The sequence below is a fragment of the Rhinolophus sinicus genome, linkage group LG06, assembly GCF_036562045.2.
Source record: "Rhinolophus sinicus isolate RSC01 linkage group LG06, ASM3656204v1, whole genome shotgun sequence".
Taxonomy (NCBI): domain Eukaryota; kingdom Metazoa; phylum Chordata; class Mammalia; order Chiroptera; family Rhinolophidae; genus Rhinolophus; species Rhinolophus sinicus.
In genome coordinates this window covers 36545541-36566131 of record NC_133756.1, presented here as the reverse complement: position 1 = coordinate 36566131, position 20591 = coordinate 36545541, and the positions used below count along the sequence as shown (strand labels likewise).

General features: G+C 36.3%; 1 long non-coding RNA gene across 2 annotated transcripts; it reads right to left on the bottom strand.

Moving 5' to 3' along the window:
* Positions 1-9993: 9993 nt before the first annotated feature.
* On the bottom strand, positions 9994-20350 carry LOC141572115 (uncharacterized). 2 transcript variants are annotated; one of them, XR_012497280.1, is made up of 4 exons: positions 20128-20350; positions 19812-20019; positions 19648-19705; positions 9994-11826 (listed from the first exon to the last, which is right to left on the bottom strand). It is a non-coding gene; the product is annotated as an uncharacterized LOC141572115 (long non-coding RNA). The 2 variants fall into 2 exon arrangements; XR_012497279.1 differs by having other exon boundaries at positions 19648-20019.
* Between the last annotated feature and the right edge of the window lie 241 nt (positions 20351-20591).

Here is a 20591-nt window from a genome sequence, read left to right as displayed (position 1 = left end):
TCCTAGAGAAACTACATGAATAGAGTCCCTAACTTGAAGAGATTGCCTTCAAAATCGCATTTTGTTCATACAATTGTAATAAATAGTATGACAGAGTAAAATTATCCATGAGTGGTGGAAGAAACTATGTCTTATTTATCTGTGCCCTTATAAACCTAGAGTAGTGACAGACTTAGATATTTAATATAGATTAGACTGAAGTGATATACGGTCCTGTGTTCTTTCCAACATACGCAAGAGAGGAGAGCAGAGACAAATATGAAAAGAAGAGTCCCTCTGCTTGTGCGCATGCACACACACACACACACACACACACACACACACACACACACACACCCCTCTGACCCTCTCTTGATTTCTAGTCCATCACTTGCTTTCGATGGCCGGACAAGAGCTTCCCCGGCCACGGCATAGCCTGACTCTCACTGAAGTGAAGCAGAGATGGAGGTATTTCCCACACTCTGAAAGTAGGTGCCCTTTTGCTGTGGTTTCCACCCCTTTTCTCAGGCCTTATAGAGTCACCCCAGGATTAAACTCACAAGTTCTCTTCTATACTTCTTTTCTGATAATTTTAACAATCTTTGTCATTATCTTTGGTATTCTGCCATTTCACTATGACATTCCTTGGTGATTTTTTTTTAATCCTGCTCCACATTCAGTGATTTTTTTCAACTTGGTGGCTCAGATATTTCTTCTAGAAAATGTTAATAACATTTGTTTAAATAACAGAAATGTATTATCTCACAGCACTGGAGGCGTGAAGTGTGAAAGCAAGCTGTCAGCAGGGTTAGTTCCTTCTGAGGGCAGTGAGGGAGAATCTGTCCCATGTCTGTCTCCTAGCTTCTGGTGGTATGTTGGCTTTCTTTGACATTCCCTGACTTCTCCTGCATCCCCTTAATCTCTGCCTTCTGCTTGTGTGTGTCTCTGTGTCCAAATTTCACCCTCTTATAAGGATACCAGTCGCAAGGATTAGTGGCCCACCCTAATCCAGTATGACTTCATGTTCACTAATTACATCTCCAGTGACCCTGTTTTCAAATAAGATAACATTCTGAGATACTAGAGGTTAGGGCTTCAACATATGAATTTGGAGGAGGTGGGGAGAACACAAGTCAACCCAAATTCAACCCCAAATAGAGACCAACAGTGTTTTCTGTACTATCCTTAGCTTTGTGTCTGTGTCTCTAGTCTCCTACCTCTTCAGTCTTTGTAATACAAAACCTAGATCATATGCCTGCACCCTTGCTATAATGAAGGCTGGAAATGAGGTGTTTGGAGTTTCCTTTGGGAAGGTGAGACTCATAATGTGGGAATCACAGCAGAAGGTAGGGAAAGTGTTCAAAAAATGTGAGAATCCTTAATTCAGATCTATGTTAAAAACTGGGTTTTAATTCTGGCAGCCCCTTCTTGATCTTGAGTTAGTTATATAAATGCCTTGATCTTCAGTTTCATCATTTTTAAAATGATTTGTGTGTGGGCTAAATGTCAAGGACATAGCATTGTGTATGGCATATAAGTAGGTGTTGCATAAACACTAGGTCCGTCAATGCCCTTTCACTTCTCCGAACCCTCAGAACTCTTCATTTCTTGCATGGTGTCCATTAGATACTGTCTTGTGTTTATGGTTGTTTGGCATATTTATACAGGTTTACTGTAAATTTCATGAGCCAGGGACATTTTTCTACACCAGTGCTTCTCAAGTCATTTGTGATGAAGGACTATATATATATATATATATATATATATATATAGAGAGAGAGAGAGAGAGAGAGAGAGAGAGAGAGAGATCCAATCTTTAAAAGACCAAGATTTTTTATAAAATATAATAAAAATAAGTTACTAGAAAAATGAAGTTAAGTAAAGACAAAGACATATAAAATGCAAGTGCCAGTTTTATTATTATTATATTCAACAAATATAAAATTACTCTGTCAAATTGCTATAAAAGTTTCTAAACTTTTACTTTCAATTTCTGTACTTAACCCACTGTAGACCAGTAACCAACATTTCTCTGCCAAGCCCGGGTCTATGGACCACACTTTGATTGGCATGTCCTAGACTCTCGCTCCTCAGAATGTGACTCCAGCACCAGAAGTTTTGGCCTCACCTAATGAGCTTGGTGGACACACAGAATCTCAGATCTTATCTCAGATCTATTGAATCAGAACTTGAACATGGAGGTCTGAGAAACACTGTCCTGTATCATGTTGAATCCCTTGCATTACTGAACTCCATAAGTCTTCCATAAGATAGGTGCTCAATCAAAACACATTAAAATTATTGGGGAGTACAGACACCCAAAAGAGACCCAATATGTGACTTAGGGCATCTGGCAGTAGAGTTTCATTTTATTGTGAAAAATATTTGTTGATAAATAATTGAAGAGTTTTTCTATGTGCACCCTTAGTAACAAAAAATAAATTTTTACAGGAATAATTGATTTTATATTTTTAAAGCACAGTATTATTACAATTTATATTTTTAATGTATGTGTATCAGGGTGTGTGTGTGTGTATCAGTCTGTGAAGTATATAAAGGAGGAACATCAGTTCAAGAGTGAATAATCTGCTCTTTGTGTCTCATTAAGATGAAGGTTAATGGAGATGAATTCCAAACTGCAATATATTTTAATGAAAAGGGATTAGCTTTGAAGTCAGAAAGGCCTCCATTTGAATACTGGGTTTTTATCCATTATTTAGTTCTTTTCTTTCATCAAAATTCCCTCATTTTTACAATGGAGTTAGTGTTCCAATTCTGTGGGATTGATGTAAGATTAAGATAATTATATTACACACCAGTATGAGGTCTCTTATGGTGTGGGTACCCAATAAACTTTGTTGTTCTGAAAAGAGAGAAATTAGTTTAGATTAACTTTTTATTTTTTAATGAGGCTGGTGGAAGAACAGAAATGTAATAAAACTAATGACTATAAAGTATATAAAACAACTTAAGTGAGGAAAAGAAATTTAATTTGGCAGAAAAATACAGTCACTTTTTGAATACTTGTAAGTTTAAAATGGCTGTTGCTATGTGTGACAACGCCGTTGATACTCATCATTCTTCTCCTCGATGGTAAAACTGAATTTCTACCTAACATGAGTCCGTCATGCGCCCACAGTACATGTTACAACGCCTTGCTCATGGAAGATGTTCCATACATATTTCTGGGAGAAACTGTGAATTCTTTTCTGTCAGGAACCATGTTTCATTCTCCTTATCCTGGGTCCTCTCCTCAGTTTCAGATAGCAGAGCTTGCCACCCAGGGTGCTGCTGTGCCCTGGTGAGCCACACATAATTTTCAAGTACCCAGAGATCCTGCACTCCGCTGGGCAGCCACACAGAGCCTGGGAAGCCGCCGCAGCCCCCTTTCTGTTTATGCCAGTATTATACTGTTCTCACATAAAAAAGCTTGGGAGACATGGGTCCATCCTCTCTTCTTTCCTAACTAGAATCATTGATATACATATTTTTGTCCTATAGTGAACAATCCTTTGAAAGGGGGCCTGAAATTTATTAATCATGGTGTGACCTCCACTCCTTCCTCCTAGACAAGTACAGTACATCTTTAGGTGAGTTTGGGTAATATTCTCACCAATTATTTTTATTGTAAACTTGACCCTTATCTCTAACTAAATGTGTTTCCTTCCATTACTTTTTCAGATTATACCATGCTGCAACTTGGTGCCTCCTAGCATGGATACTAAAATGATTTTACATTAGTGTGTTGTTAAATATTTTTCTTACTCAATTTGCTTTCAATCCTCAAAGAGAAAGTCCGTGTTTGGTGTTTGTGTGACTTGAACATCTTCTCAGTCTCATGCTATTTTCCTTTTTTTTTTTTTAATTTTTATTAGGGAATATTGGGGAACTGTGTTTTTCCAGGACCCATCAGCTCCATGTCAAGTCATTGTTTTCAATCTAGTTGTGGGGAACGCAGCTCACTGGCCCATGTGGGAATCGAACTGGTGACCTTGGCATTATGATCACTGTGCTCTAACCACTGAGCAAACTGGCTGCCCACCAAGCTGAAGCCGTTGCCTGTCAGTGGTCCATGTGGGAATCGAACCGGTGACCTTGGTGCTATGAGCACTGCACTCCAGCCACTGAGCCAACTAGCTGCCCTATTTTCCATTTTTAACAACAGGAATGTGAGACCTCAACTGTTTGAATAGGCAATAGGCTCTAACTAGAATTTAATAACTTTTTTACCTTAATTATATTTATTTTTATGGTTTTTTTAAAGCAAAGGATAAGGCTTTTTATTTAAACCATAGTAACATAAAGCTTTGCAATACATGCTTATTTAAGGAACAAAATTAGTTAAAATTTTTAAGTCCATGGATATAGCAAACTCAAGTTCATGGATATGATAGATACGTGAAAGTTGTGTGTAAATAACTGAAGTTTGCAAAACACCAGTATAGCAGAAAAAGCTCTAGGTTTTGAATCAGAAAACCTATGATTGGGCAACAGCTTCCTCAATTACTTGAGTTAAGTCTTTAACCTTCGTTAGCCACAATGTTCCCCCTTCTCTGTAGAATAGGGATGATAGCAACTACCTGAAAGAACATTCCTTGGAGATTAAATGAAATAACATCTGTGAGAGCACTCTGTAAACTAGAAAAAAATTATACACATATTAGTTTTTCACTTTTATGAATACATCATAACTGACATTTCAAATTATAATTTATATCACAGTGTTCTAAGATAATCACACAAATTACAAGATGCATAATATGAGTATTAAAGAATTGGGGCATAAAACCAAAAATAATGATTTTTAAAGGTATGATAAAGCCCTCTAAATATTGCTAACATTGGCATCTGGTTTGTTTTCAACTTTTATTATATGCCAAAGTAGCTTCAGAGCCAGCTGAATACTGCTAACAGGCTATTTGGAATGAGCTACGTAAAATAGTGGAACAACAAATGACAGCCAATGAAGTAACTCCTTGAGCAAAGGATAAAAGAAAGCTAAGTGGAGTGGGAGAAAGCAGGTGGTACTCTGAGGAGAGGTGATTAGAAAACCGTGTTCTGGGCAATCTGGCTTACTTTGAGTTCCAACAAGGTAACTATGGGAGCCATAACGAATACCGTACGTTGGGAAGCAGGAAAGGAAGAGTGCCGGGAGAATCTGTGGGATTTACACGCTGGTTGGAAAGCCAGGCTATGTGCTCTCAAGCCTCCTGCCAAAATACACAGTCTATAACAGACTAAGCTTTGAGAAACTTAGAGTACACTAGTCTCCTAATAGTCACAGTCTACATATTTCAAATAGTGAGTAGGAAAAGGGGGGAACATTTGGACTTCCTGGGAGCCTCCAGAAGAGAAAGCCAGCTGGGCTCCCACAGGCTTGTTTACACACAGAACGCTTGATGGATTTGCTGAGGCTGGACACTGAAAAGGAATATTTATTTGAATCTCACAACCACCACTCTCTATTAAATGACCTATTGAACCAGTCAGATGAGGCCCTAAGTGAACAAAAATCAGTAGTAACCAAGGTGCCTGACCTTTCTGCGGCTTGTGTGAAATTTTTAGAACTTATAGATCCAAATCTTCATTTATGTATTCTAATACCTTATGCTACCTATTAGTCTTTGTTTTAAAGGTTAAATGATCTCAGCTGTGAATATTGTTGTACTATCAATCAGACCAACAGCATCAGTGGGACATACCTCATGCCATCAAGTTTATTGGCTAAGCTAGTGGTTCTCAGAGTGTGGCCCAGGGACCCTGGAAGTCCCCATTCACGGTATCTGTAATCTCAACTATGGTAACAATAATTCTAAAATGTTATATTCCTTTCTCTCTCATTCTGTCATGAGTGAACAGTGTTGTTTTGCAGAGTCACCATGAAATGTGATGACACATTGAATTTCAGAAGCAAATATGAGAATCCATCTCTCTTTTGTTAAGCCATCAGAGATTTGCAAAAATGCTAAGTAATCCCCCTCTTCTCACTAAATATTTTTGTTTTGGAAAATATAGTTATTTGTCATTAAAAATGTTATTTATGTTAATGTTGATTTGCATTAACAGGTAATTGGTGTATTATTGCTATTTTCAAATGAAAATTTTCTGAATTTTAATTTTTAATATGGACCCAGGAAGTATGTATGTAACTCACAAAAAAATAGATGTGTAACTTACATAACATGCATCTTGGGGTCCTCACTACTTTTTAAGACCATAAAGGGGTCCTGAGGCCAAAAGGGTTGAGACCCACTGGACTAAGCTATTAAGCTGCCAGTTCCTACAGGGCTAATTTTATCTGTAGTTTGGAATTTTTGGTATTGGCTTGAGGAAAGGTTAGCAAATTCAAATAGGTAGCAGCTGAATTAATACTGGTAAATTTGTGTGTAACTGCAGAACACCCAGAGAGGAACCCATTTTCTGATTTGTTCTGCCCATGCTGAGCTCCAGAACCTTCACTGCAACTCTCCTTTGGGATTTGTCTGTTAGCTATCAAACTGTAGTCACACTTGAGAAGATTTTTAGAAGTGTGATTTTAAAATAACCAAAGTTTATATTAGAAATGACCGAACCTGTAGTGTGGTATGAAAACTGGAGACAGGTTTTTATACAATTATGTTAGGCTGAATTATATATATCCCAAATATAAAGATTGTGCAACAGAGGTCTGACAGTGATGCAAATCCTTTCTCATTAGAAACTAGTGGACACTTAGAAAGGAGAATTGTGCAGTGATGAAGAGTTCAGGCTCTAGAGTCAGGCAGAGTGCGTTTGAATACCATGTCCCGTACTTTTAACAACATGGCCTTGGGAATGTTAATTAATTTTAATCTTCATTATTTCTATAAAGTTCAGTTTCCTCATCTATAGAATGAGAAATAATAATAGTTTCACTTCACAGAGTAATTTGAAAATTAAATGAGATAATATATAACATGCTTGGTGTACATTATTTCATTTAATCTTCACAGCAACTTTAAGATGTATATGCCATTGGTGTGTTTTTTTCCATTTTACAGACAGGAAAACTGATATTCAGAAAAGTCAAATCGTTTTCCTAAGATTATGATATTATAAGTGGCAAAGCAGGGAATTGCTTTTGACCATCACTCTGTAAACGGCCATATTATTGTGTTTTCTTAGCAGCAAAAATTAGAAAATTGCTGGCTTCTCTTTCTCTTGTGCAGTCTATAGCTCAACACTTAGCTTTGTGTGAGACATACACAATCTCGAGTTTCTTATAAAGCAGGGCAAGAAAATGGCAATGGGCTCAGTATAGGGGAGGGTGGGCAGCGGTTTTTCACAATTCCCCAAGATATGGAAACTGACAATTCTTCTTTTACAGAGGTTTTATAGACAAATTCTTTTTTTATCCACACAGCACACATATGTTCCACAAGTTTCCTTTACTATGTTCTGCAATAGGATTGAGCATTTATGACAGATACATGTAAATATTGGTTTATACACTGAGCGATAAATAAGTGATCTTAAAAAAGGTAAATAAATGAATTTCTCATAAAAATCTCTCTCTGAAGCATTCTAGATGAAAGGGCTTGAGGCAGTGCAGGCTCTTCTTGCTATAAGACCAGGTCAACAAGCTGAGGACCGGATGCCTTAGATCTGGAACATTCTGTGCCTTAATATTGTAATAGAAATGCAGGGGTAGCTGTGAATATTTCCCAGATCTTGCTATTTAAGAAGCAATTCTATTTGGAGCATTTATATACTAGACAAGTTAAAAACAACAACAACAACAAAAACCTCAATGCTTTTTTAAAAAACATTTATTGTAAATGCAGAATAGTAGACCTAGGTTACACAGTAAATAATCTATGTAGCTCTTCATATTCTGTGGATGTGTATAGCCAGGAACTTTCTCCATTTCTAGACTGGCAATCTAAAATTGTAAGTAAATCTTTATATTTAATGTCTGTGGTTACCTCTTTTCTCTGAGCTACTTACAACTTGAATCATCTGATATTTCCTGGAGACACCATCCTCTTTCCCCCTCCTGCTGTACTTCATCTGTAATGTGACTGCTGTGTGAATTAGTGGTGAAACTGACTGAGTCATGCCTGAAGGAAGAGCTACAGCTTAGCAATGAGTCATGGCCATAACCTGAGTCAGGCTCTTCTTTAGCTCATTAAACCATAATTTTGATTTTACTTTTCCCCTGAGATAGAGATAAGAAATTACATCTGTCCATGTGAAAGTTGTTAGTTTTATGTTCCCCTTATTATTATTGCATACATTAATATTTGGAGCTATCATGTGTCTCTTTCTTATTCAGGTTATTTCTGCTTTTTAAATTGCACTGAAGTTCTTCATGGATTAGAGGAGGCCAGCTGCAATAAGCTCCAACTTCAGTTTTCCATCTTGCATTCTGAGGACAGCATAGTTCAGGGCTGTGGAAATAATAGGTTGATGCTCTGCATTTCTATAACACCTTTCACCCAAAGTAGAAAATGACCTTGTATTTTTCTTTGACTTCATTTTAAGAGGTAAGAGAAATGAGACGTCACGGTTTTTCCAAGAATAGGTACCAAATTATGACTTCACCCTTTCTAGTTCATCCTACATACTTCCTCCGGGGGGGGGGGGGGGGGAATCAAGATATTTTATTTATGTGCAGGTCAAATATTCTTCAAGGTCAAAATAACAACAACAAAACGGCCAAGCTGTCATAGGTAGAATTCACCCATGAGAAGACTTTTGATACCCAGTCCACTTGACAGAACAAAAAAGGAAATGCCTCATCCTATAGGATTCCTTTGAATAATCACTTCCATTGCACACCAAATGCTACATAAAAACTAGAACTTCAGCAATATCTCATTCCCAGAATTTCAACTTGTTCTAACTCATTTCTCTGACATTGTCATAGTCTTGGTATCCCATAACTCCTAGCCCTCCTATTTTCATCTACATCTCACTTTTTAGAATTGACCCTCAATGCCATCTTCCCAGGTTTAAGCTTGCTGCCTCTTTGAACATGATTTTAATTTTTATTCTTCCTCCAACAATGCTCTCCCTGCCATCTTGAGTAAATCGTAGTATGCGTATTTTTGTTTTTACTTTCAGCATTTCATTTACTTCAAAATCAATTTTATTGTAGCCAAAATTAACTGTACATAATAAACTGTTACACACACACACACACACACACACACACACACATTAAGTTATAAGAAATAAAGTTTATTTTGGCAGATAATGGTAAACAAAATTAAAGTCACATACTTTACAGTCACATACTTTAAAGTCGCATAACTCAACATCCTTAATTTAGTATAATGTGACACATTTTCTTGCTTTCCTGTGCTCTGCTTTATAAAACTAAACTGCTTTATAAAACTAATATGCTAAAATTCAGCTTTGTTGTTTTTGCTTACACTCTGATTCCAAACAAAAGTTTTCATAAACTTATTCTATCTCAGGGACCCTCTTGTCATCAATATCATCTAAGTATGGACCACCAGCACCTGATAAATCTGTTCCATTTTCTTCATAATCTGGGAAAAAGTCTTCTCTTTTAAGTAACACTTGATATTACTTTAAAGAAATAATTATGATGATTTTAAGTAAATTACTAATTGCTTTAAATAAATCCCCCACTTCAATAAAGCCCAAGAAGTTTCTCTTTTAAGACTATCCCTGTGTGTGGTTGTCTTATCCAATTGGCTCTGAGTTTGAATCTGGAAAAAACTTCTTAGAAGAAGAAAATGAAAGAAGAAAGGAAAGAAAACAAAGATCAAACAGAAACTTATCAATAAGTAGTTTCTGAGCTAAAATTTCTTTGGAGATCCCTGGCAGCCAAAAGAAAAAACATCAAGGACTTAGTTTACAAATTCAGAGGCGTCAAGGTAGCCTCCATCTGGTTGTGTTAATGGAATTCCAGCTCAACCATCACTATTAGTATTTATTTTTAATCCACATTTTGTCAGGTACTGACTATTTCCTGACACGTATAGAAACGTGGAGTCGGCTGGGAAAATTTCTCAACCTCTCTCATAGTTCCCATAGAATCTGGAAAGCTCACAGCAGTAACTTTGCGTTTTCTTCTGAGCCTCAATATTCTGCTGAGAACCATGGTTCTTTTTACTTCAAAGGGAACTCTTTCTTAGGACCCACAGCTAGTAGTTGACAGAGACCATGCTTTCAAACATCAGGCTCTATTACTTCTCATTATCAGAAAAAGCTTTTAGAAGAGCATAGATGTGGATTCAGATTCCAGGCCTGATTCTTACTAGGTGCTATGGGGAACATTTCTTCATCTTTAAAGTTAGTAATGATAATTCTTGCAGATATGTTATGAGATTAAAATAGGACAAGTATGTGTGTATGCACCTATCAAAATGCCTGACATTTAGTACGTACCAAATATATAAAATATACTCTGTCTCTAAGTAACTAAAGGAGGGACCGTGTTCACTATTGACATGCTAATTGATGTCTTCTGCATCCAGCTTTTATTAAACCAGCGTATCATCCTTCTATAAGAACAGGATAATCACTTCATTTTAGAGACAAGTGAGCAGGCTCAACCATGATACAGTCCAGAATTGAAGTGCATTAGTTTCCATCCAAACATTCTAAAGTGGCCAACTTAAATGGGAATGCTTGTATTTTTCTTTAGCAGGTATCTTATTTCCCTTATACATACTTTTATTAGAGATGCATCATTTTTATCTTCTCTGTAGTGAGACGGAAAGTTTACTAATCCCATCAGAATTATTCCTGGACACGTTTCCTGCAATTCCACATCATCCTTCATGGGCTTAACTGATCTGAGATCAGAAGCTCAGTATAAAAGATAATTTTTTCAATGCTACGTAATCTAAAGAAGGCTTTTTTTCTAACCACATGATAAATCTGACCTTATGCTGCCTCTCTGGAATGAATCTGACAGTAACCAAAAACAGACAGAGAGAACTAGATTGCACAAGGGGAGAAACATGAGCAAACCTTCATACTTCTCTGTTTCTATCTTCCCTTTTGAAAAGCTGCCAATGAATGAGATAAATGAGATAAATGAGTGAGAGTCTTAACAATACAGTTCACATTTCCATCTGTAATGACTATATCTGACCAACCTTGTTTCCATAGGAAATTGTTACAAAAAAGCAGCTAGTTGTGGACGATGCTTTATTGTATTCTTCTAGTCATTAACTATAAATAGAACAATGACAGAAAATGTTTCTGGAATTAGGTTTTCATGTGTGTTTGGGTTAAATAAACAATGCACTTCAAAGGGAGAGTCATCCGCCTCCCTTTACCATCTTTAATATTTCATACCTAAATTCCACAGTCTGTGCTGCAGGCATTTGTTACTTCCACTGGGAATGTTTCGGTAGCCTTGATATTTACTCTTTTCTTACCACCATGACTCTTGTGTAGAATGCTACATAAAATGGAACATCACAATTGTGTATGACTCACCTCTACTATCTCTATCCTGCTATCTATCATGTGCAACATTTCTAGATTCTTATTCCCAAATCATAAGCTTGGAAAGCCTCTACTTTATAACCACACTTTCAAAAAGCTTTCCAACCTACAGCATTTTACCCCCCAAAACCCCACTACGCAAACCCTTCAGTTCAAACTAATTGATCTTTTCATTGCTCCCCAATCATTCAGGAGTATCTATCGTGATTTAAGCCATGGCCCATCCTAAGAACTGAAACACCTTTGTCCTCATTCTCTTCTTTCCTGATAAAGGTTTCTGAGGTTTGGGAGAAGCTGTTTGGTATGGATTCTTTCCATATAATTTGGAATTGATACTCAAAAGAAATGAAGACTGACATCAACAAAATGGTGGGATAGGCAGCTCCAAGCCCTCACCTGTTTAAAAACATCGAAAGACAAGCAGAAGTTATTAAAAGCAAATTTGTCAGAATTCTAGAAAACAGTCAAAGCTTTACAGCAAACCGGTAAATGCTGAGCCAAGAAAACAGCAACTTTAAAACAGTAGGAAAGCCTTGCGGCATTCTACTTTGCTCCACCTTCTCCACAGTGTGATGGGAGTCTTAAAATGGTGGCAGCCCATGTTCCCAGGGTAGAACCCTGGTCCTTCATTCTGAAGGGAGCAGAGCAGACCTTCCTTGCAGGTTATTGTGTAGATTTGTTCTCACCTGTCTGAGAACTATCTGAAGGACTTACACAAAGCATTCATTTCTGATTTGTCTAACTCAGAACTCAGTCTCAAAAGCACCAGCCACTGCTTAAAAATGCTGCAGGGCAAACTAACAATGTGCAGAAACCTAGTACAAAAGATTAAACTACAGATATACAACACAGCCTAAGGCCCAGGAGAAAAAGGTGAGGGAAATTCATTGGAAAATTAGAATACTCAAAAGAATCATTTATATGGAGAATTTTAAAGTTATGCACTTTCTCAGGGAAAGACACATGCTCAGAAAAGACTCCAAGCTTTCAGTTTGCACTGATCCCCAGGCTCACCAAAAGCCTAAGTATTGGAATGCTCCAGCAAAGAACAAATATGCAAAAACTGGAAGAGTTTTTTGTTATTGTTGTTGTTTTGTTTCTTAGTTCTTAGAATTCAAAGAAATCTCTACCAAAATATTAGAACACAAACTAAAGGAACAGAGACTTCAATTACCAACACAATAAGGAATACAGTCTTTGCAAGAGATTTGAAAAATTCACTAAACAAATGGACTATAATAGCCTTCAACAATCAAAAGGAAAAAAAATAAGTAAACTCGGGGAATGGGGAGAATCTGACTTCCAGAGTGACTACATTATAATTTCCAAATGTCCTGTTTCCAACAACAAAAATGCAAAACATAAAAGAAAGAAGGAAACAAGACCTACTCAAAGGTACAAAATTAATTGACAGAAATCATTCTCAGAAGTCCAGATATCAGAATTACTAGGCAAAGATTTTTTTAAAACTTTCTTAACTATGCTCAAAGACCTAAAGAAATACGTGGACAAATAACTGAAGGAAATGGGAAAATGATATATGAACAAAATGAGAGTATCATAAAGACAGAAATTATAAAAAGGAACCAGACATAAATTCTAGAGCTGAAAAGTAGAATAACTGGGAAAAAAAATTCTAGTAGGTTTAAGAGCACATATGAACAGGCAGAAGAAAGAATCAGAGATCTTTAAATTAAATGACTGTAATTATCAGGTCTTGGGAGCAGAAAACAAAAAGTATAAAGCAAAGTGAACAGAGCTTAAGAGACCTGCAGGATACCATCAAGCAGAACAACATACCCATTATGGGAGTCCCAGAAGGAAAAGAAAAAGAGTGGCAGAAAAAAATATTTGAAGAAATAATGGCTGAAAACTTAACAACAGGGATACATTCTGAGAAATGCATTCTTAGGTGATTTTGTTGTTGTACAAAGAACTTTTAGAAACTCGAGACAAAGTATGACAGCATTCCAGTTCATCTTGTTATTCATGCTGTTTAATGCACATATTCTGTTTACTCAACCTGACTATAAGTCCCTAAAGATTAACAATTGCTTTGTCTCCTGGAGTAACTAGACATGATTACAGAATTCGTGACATGGAATGAGTCACAACCATTAAGCTGGGGGACAGATCTAGCCATTGGACCTCAGAAAAAGCAGAGAATTCAAGAATAAGATAGCACAAGACATGCAGTGGTTAGCATGGGGGCGGTTTACATAAATTGAGAGGGAATGTCCTGGTCCATGGGCAGAGCAAAGTGAAAGAAAAACGTGAAGCAAAACTCAGAGTTCCCAAATTGCAGGAAAGCAGTTGATAGCAAGAAAATATAGTAGCAGGGGATAAGAAACCACATGTGGTTCAGACTCCTAAGTGGTAAATATTATTTTTCATAGCTTATAGTAATAAGGAGTAATGGGGTGGGGCAAAGTAAGATATTGATCATACAGTTTCTGGAAAAGTTACCAAGACCTAAACAGGAGCTTCAGGTCAAAAATCTCAGCAATAGAATTGGAGCAGAACAAACTTAATGAACACTAAGAGTATCTCCATTTTGAGCCCCAGAATAACAAAATCAAGCTCCTTAAAGCTTTCTAGCCTAATTTTTAGGGCTGTCCCTAAAGATTAATATAGGAATAAGCCTATACAGGTAGTGTTCTTGCCGTGTGGACAGGAGGTATATAGCAGTAAGCAACCAGGTGGGTCCCGTTAGAAACTTTTGCTCCTTTAAGTCCTGTAGAGTATCTCGTTCAGATCCCCAAACTTAGTAGCTGCTCCACAAATAAATGTAAATAGGATCAGAAAAGTGACCTGGACCTCATGAGTCTACCTCCACTTTGAGAATTTCTAATTAGAAAGCTCTGCAACTTCTTAACTTTACTTTGACACCGTATGAGGAAACAGAATAGAAGAGCCAAGTTTTTTAATTAGCAAAAGCACTTAACCTTACTCTAACATAAAAAAGAAGCTATTTCATTTTTATGTTGTGTTCAGATTTAAAAGCCTACTAAAAATAGATTCTTCTGCCTTTCACAAACATTTTTCTGGAAAAACATAAACTTCAACTAAATGCAAAACAAAGAATAATCTCTGTGCAATACAATTTCTCTATAAAACCTATGGAACTTTAAGACAGGGATTTTAGTCTGCCTAATACATGAAAGAGTTTAAAAAAGGAAACAGACATGATGTTAGAGACATTATAAAAACATATGAGATAACCTTTCCCATCAAGGTACTTAAAATCTTTATAATGAAATAACACATGACAAATACATATACCCCAGAGATAAAATATAAACTGCATTTCTTAGACAACTTCATCATTTCATCTATTTTTGGTCGTGTTAATAGGGCTATCTGGGCTCTCCCCAAAGTTTATTTACATATAGAGGAACTTGACAAGTGAAAATGATGAATCACTTTAAGATTGCCAGGCAAAGACTTCTATATAAATATAGTGGATTAAACACATCCATTTCCTTTGGCTCCCTCCCAAAAATCCCACTAAAGTAATAGTAACACAGTTTCATTTAAAAGTATAAACACACAAAATCAGGGAAAATGGAAGACAAAGTGAAAGAAAAACAAGCCTACAGCAATAGAAGTATGGCAGCTGAAAACAGATCTGAAACAAAAATCAAAATGCTGAACCCTAAGATAACAGTGAGGAGCACTACAAAATAACCTGACTTACAATTCAAAATGCCCCCCAAATCTCAGGCACTATTGGCACAGCAAAGTGGAGAGGAAATGGCTAGAAAGAGAGGCCTTTTGAAAATCAGCTTAGAGAAGTTAGACGCTCTTTCTTTCTCTACTTTGATCTCCCATATGACTGTACCTCCTTCACTCTCATAGAAGCTTGGAGGAACCTTTGTTCTGTTCTGCTTTCTTCCCTTGTCTTTTTTTCTCTTAATAGGTTAAAAAGGGGGTCTTTGAATTATAGCAGAATATGGTAATAAGAACAGAGGAAAGAGCTAATAGATGGAAACTGGCTGCTGAGCCTCCCTGGCCTCTTACCTCCATTTGGCTGCAGAATGTTGGAAACAAGGCCTTTACCTTCTAAGCAGAAAACAGAAACTGCCTAAGATAGGGATTTCACCAGGACAACAGGAAATTCCCCTGTATTCCACCACCAGGATAACAAGCACCAAAAAACAATCCACAGCAGCCTACCACCAGGAGAGGGACAAGAGCATGGGGAGAAACCAGGGAAGGCCTGCAACTTAGGGCGAGGTAGGAAAATTGAGAAAAAGGCTCTGAAAAACCAACCCCCTCTCTGCCCTGCCATGGTAAGAACAAGGTAACGTTAGCCACAGCAATGAAACAATACAAACCCAATTAAAAGCCTGACTCTATGGACTCAGTAGCCGCCATCAATGGCCCAGCAGAAGAAAGGGTGAACCCATTGTCAGTCATGAATACCAGTAATCTCAGTCTGTCTGCTCCTCCATAAACTGTGTCCAGGAATCAGTAAGACATTATGAGACACACAAAAGGCAAGGAAAAAACAACCCATTGTCAAAAGACAAATTAATCAATAGAATGAGAAACAGAGATAACCTACATAATGTATCCATTAAAGAGAGAATTTGAAATAACTATGATTAATATGTTATCTAATGGGAGGAGAGCACAACATGCATGAACCAATGCAGAATTTCAGCGTGAATAGATGGGAAATACAAGAATAAAAAAGAATTTTTTTTAAAAATGCTAAGGGGAAAGTAATCAGAGTTAGAGAAATTAAGAATGTCTTCAACCGGCTAATCAATAGACTTAACATAACCAAGGATGGTCACTAGATATCACGCAAACTAAAACAGAGAGAGAGAGAGAGAGAGCAAGAGAAAGCATAACAGAGCATCTGAGAGTTCTGGGAAACTATCAGAGTCTAACATACATGTTCATGTAATGGAAATTACAGGGGGTTGAGAGAGAGAGAGAGAGAGAGAGAGAGAGAGAGAGAGAGGATTATAGCACTGAAGAAATATTTGAAGACATAATGGCTGAAAATTCTCCAAAAATATTAGAGATATCAAACCACAGGCCATGGAAACTCAGAAAAGCCCAAAAAGGATTAAAAATTAATAATAAAATTAAATGAATACACCTAGACACATGATATTCAAATGCTGAGCATAAAAGATAAGGAGAAAATCTTGAAATTATCCAGAGAAAAGGCCACTTTATGAAGAAAAAACAAAGACAAGAAGTATATCAGAAGCCTTGCCATAACTTTGCTTGCCAAAAGAAAATAGAGTGACATTTTTAAAATGCTAAAAGAAAAAACTATCAACCCTATACCTCATGAAACTATCATTAAAAAATGATGGAACAGTAAACAGTTTTTCCAACAAATAAGAACTAAGAGAATTCATTAATGGCAGATCTGAACTACAAGAAATGTTAAAGAAAATTCTTCAGAAAAGAGAATTATGACAACAGACAGAAAGTTGGATATATAAAAAGAAAGAAGGATCTCTGTAAATGGTTAGCACAAACATAAATACAAAAGACATTTCTTTTAATCTCTCTAAAATATCATTGACTGTCTAAAGTAAAAATTAGCAATGTTTTATGGTATTAGAAGGCATATAAAATTAAAATATATACTTGTACGGCAACAATAGGGCCAAAGGTGGACAGGAGATATTGTGAATATACATACTATCAAAAGTTCTTACACTAATTGTAAAGTGGTGTATCTACTACTTGAAGATAGACTGTGATTAATTGAAGACATATATTGTAAACCTAAAAGTAACCTTTAGAATAAATTAAAATGTGAAGGTAGAAAAAAATAAGTCAATAATAGAGAAAAAAATATAATCTTTAAAAACACTCAATTCAAATGTAAGTTAAAATAGAAGAAAAAAAGAACAAAAATAGAAAAACTAGCAATAGAGTAGACATTAATGACAACATAGCAATACTCATAGTATATATGTACAGTGTAAATACAAAAATTAAAACCCAACTTTGATTAAAAAAAAGAACACGCTATCTATAAGGAACCCCTTGTTAAATATAAATGCGTGGAACGATGGTGGCCACGTATGTCATGAACATAGATTAAAAATAAAAATGCATAAAAAATATAGCATGCAAACACTAATCAAGAGAAAGCTAGAATAACTATATAATTATCAATGAACAATTCAGAACAAAGACTATTACTAGGGATAAAGAGGAGTATGACATAATTATAAATGACTCAATTCACCTAAAAGACATAATAATCCTGTATTTATACACTTAACAGTAGAGCTTTAAAATATATGACTCAAAGACTAATAGAATAAAAGAAGAGACAAATCTACATTTATAGCTGGAGACTTCAATACCCTTCTCTAAATAACTGACGAAATAAGAAGATAGGGAAAAAATCAGAAAGAGTACGGAACATCTGAATAACACTAAAAATCAACTTGACATAGTTGTCATTTATAGAACTTAACCACCCAACAGCAATGGAATATACATTCTTTTCAAATACACATAAAACATTCACCATCGTAGACTATTTGGGAAAATAAAACCTCACCAAATTTAGAATTTAAATCATACAACATATGTTTTCTGATCATAATAGAATTACACTAGAAATCAATAACACAAAGATATATGGAAACTTTCCAAATGCTTGGCAATTGAACAACATTCATCTAAATAAGCCATATGTCACAAAGGAAACTAAAGAATATTTTTAAATGAATGATAATAAACATCAATAATGACAGTTGTGAGATATAACCAAAGCAGTGCTTGGGGGAAGTTTATAGCATTAGCGTCTCATATTAAAAATAAGAAGAGTCAAGCAGAAGGAAAATCAAGCACAAGGAAATAAATAATAAAGAGTAGAAATGAATAAAATTGAAAATTAAAACAGTAGAGAACGTTAATGTAACAAAACTCTGGTTTCTAGAAAAGATGAAGAAAATTGTTTACATCGTCTGACAAAAATTTTAAAAGTATAAAACAAAATTCTACTTGAATTTGGTGCCCTTGCAGTTTTGCTTAATCATACTTGAGTTATTTTCTGTCCCTTGCAACCAAATATGCTTAACCAGAATAAGAATAGACACATAATATAACCAACCCTGGAAAGGATACAATTCCATAGGATAGACATGTTTAGTTGAAACAATTTAGTACGAATATACATTCAGTTAACTTTGTTTCATTTAAAACAATATTCAGGCAGCAGTGATCTGGTAAAATTAATCTTGGAGAATACTGAGATGCAGGGATCCACCTTCCACCTCCCTGATTCCCAAAAGGAAGCTGCTTGCTAATATTCCCTTTCTTCTCACCCTCCTTCCTATACCATCTATTCCTCCAAAAAGATAAGTACTTTGTTCCACCCGTTTGAGAACAACAGTTGTGAAAGACAAGAGCCAATTGCCAAAAGCATTATTTACAAATTCTTGTTATATAACATATAAATCACAATATATATCACAGGCAAGGTAGATTAAACCCAGTAATGCAAGAATGATTTAATATTTAACTCTTAATATACTCATCACACTAACAGGTTAAAGTAAAATAAAACACATGATACAAAATGCTAAAATGATGAAAAAAGGCCTTCAATAAAATTCAATACTGACTCACGATACAAACTCTTAGAAAACTAGAAAAAAAGTATTTTTTAACCTAATAAAAATATCTTCTAAAAATACAAAACAAGCACCACATTTTATGGTAAAAGATTGGCATTATACTCCTTAGTAACAGTTGTAAAATAAGAGTGCTATTTACATTACCATTCTTAAAGACTGAATTGGAAACCATAGCCAGAATAATGATACAAAAATATATGTTTTGGAAAGCAAAGAAACAAATTATTCTCTGCAGATGATATTATCTACAAAGAACATTCAAGGGACTCTACAGAGAATCTGTAAAAACTAACAAGAGTTCAGAAAGCTATTGGATTCCATAAACTCCATCAATATATGGTGACATACTATATGCATAGGTAAGAAGAATTAATATTTTTTTAAAGTCAAGTCTTTCCAAATCCCAACAATATTTTTATCAAAATTACCAAATTGATGATAATGTTTATATCATGAGAAAAAGACAAAGAGTAGACAAGGACATTTTGAACAACAAAAACAAAGAACAGGTAAACGGTGTGGGTGAGACTTATAATATCGAATATTAAGAAATGTAACTACTATAGTAATTATTACAGAGTACTCTTACCGTTAGGGTAGAAATATACACTACAGGTCTCAGAACAGAACCAAGGGTTTATGAACACCTGTGAGAGATATGAATGGTATAATTCAATGGAGGAAAAGATGCATATATGTGGGGAAAATTATATCAATGAAAAAAATATAGAGAAAAGAAAGTTAAATTCTTACCTCATGTCCTACATGAAAATGAAAGTCAGGTGAAGTAAATATATACAGAAAGACAAACCTTTTAAAATTCTGATAAGGAAATTGGGGGGAAGTTCAAAGGAAGCATAGTTGTGGACTTTCCAAATTCCCCTACAAAACAACTAAAACAACAAAACATTCAGCATTCCAGTTCCGGCCCGGGACGCAGAAGCCGTCGCAATGTTGATACCTAGGAAGAACCGGATTGCCGTTTGTAAAGTCCTTTTTAAGGAGGGAACGATGGTGGCCAAGGATGCTCTCAGGCCTACCCACCCCCAGCTGGCGGACAAGAATGTACCTAATCCGCGCGTAGGTCAGGAAGGCCAGGCAGCCTCTCAAAGCAGGAGGCCGTGTAAAGGAACAGTCGGCCTGGAGCCACATCTACTGATCCTCACCAGCTAGCGTATCCGGTATCTCCGTGATTATCTCCACCTGACACCCCACCCCCACCCCCATCGTGCCTGCCACTTTGCACCGCAGCCGGCCTGAGACTGGCAGGCCTAGGCCCAAGAGGTCTGGAGGACGAGCTACCTGCAAGACCCCCAGGAGAGGAGGCTGACGACACACCTACAGGCGGAGCAAGGTGCCTGCTGGTGCCCACAAGAAAGCCTTAGACCCCGGCTGAGTCAGCAACCGAATTCAGTTTAGAGGCGGGTTTGGCCGCGGATGTGGTTAACCACGTCCTCAGTGAAGTTGAGGGATTATTTTGTGTGAAATAAACTTGTGGCAAGGGGAAAAACAATTTCAGCCAAAATCTACAAC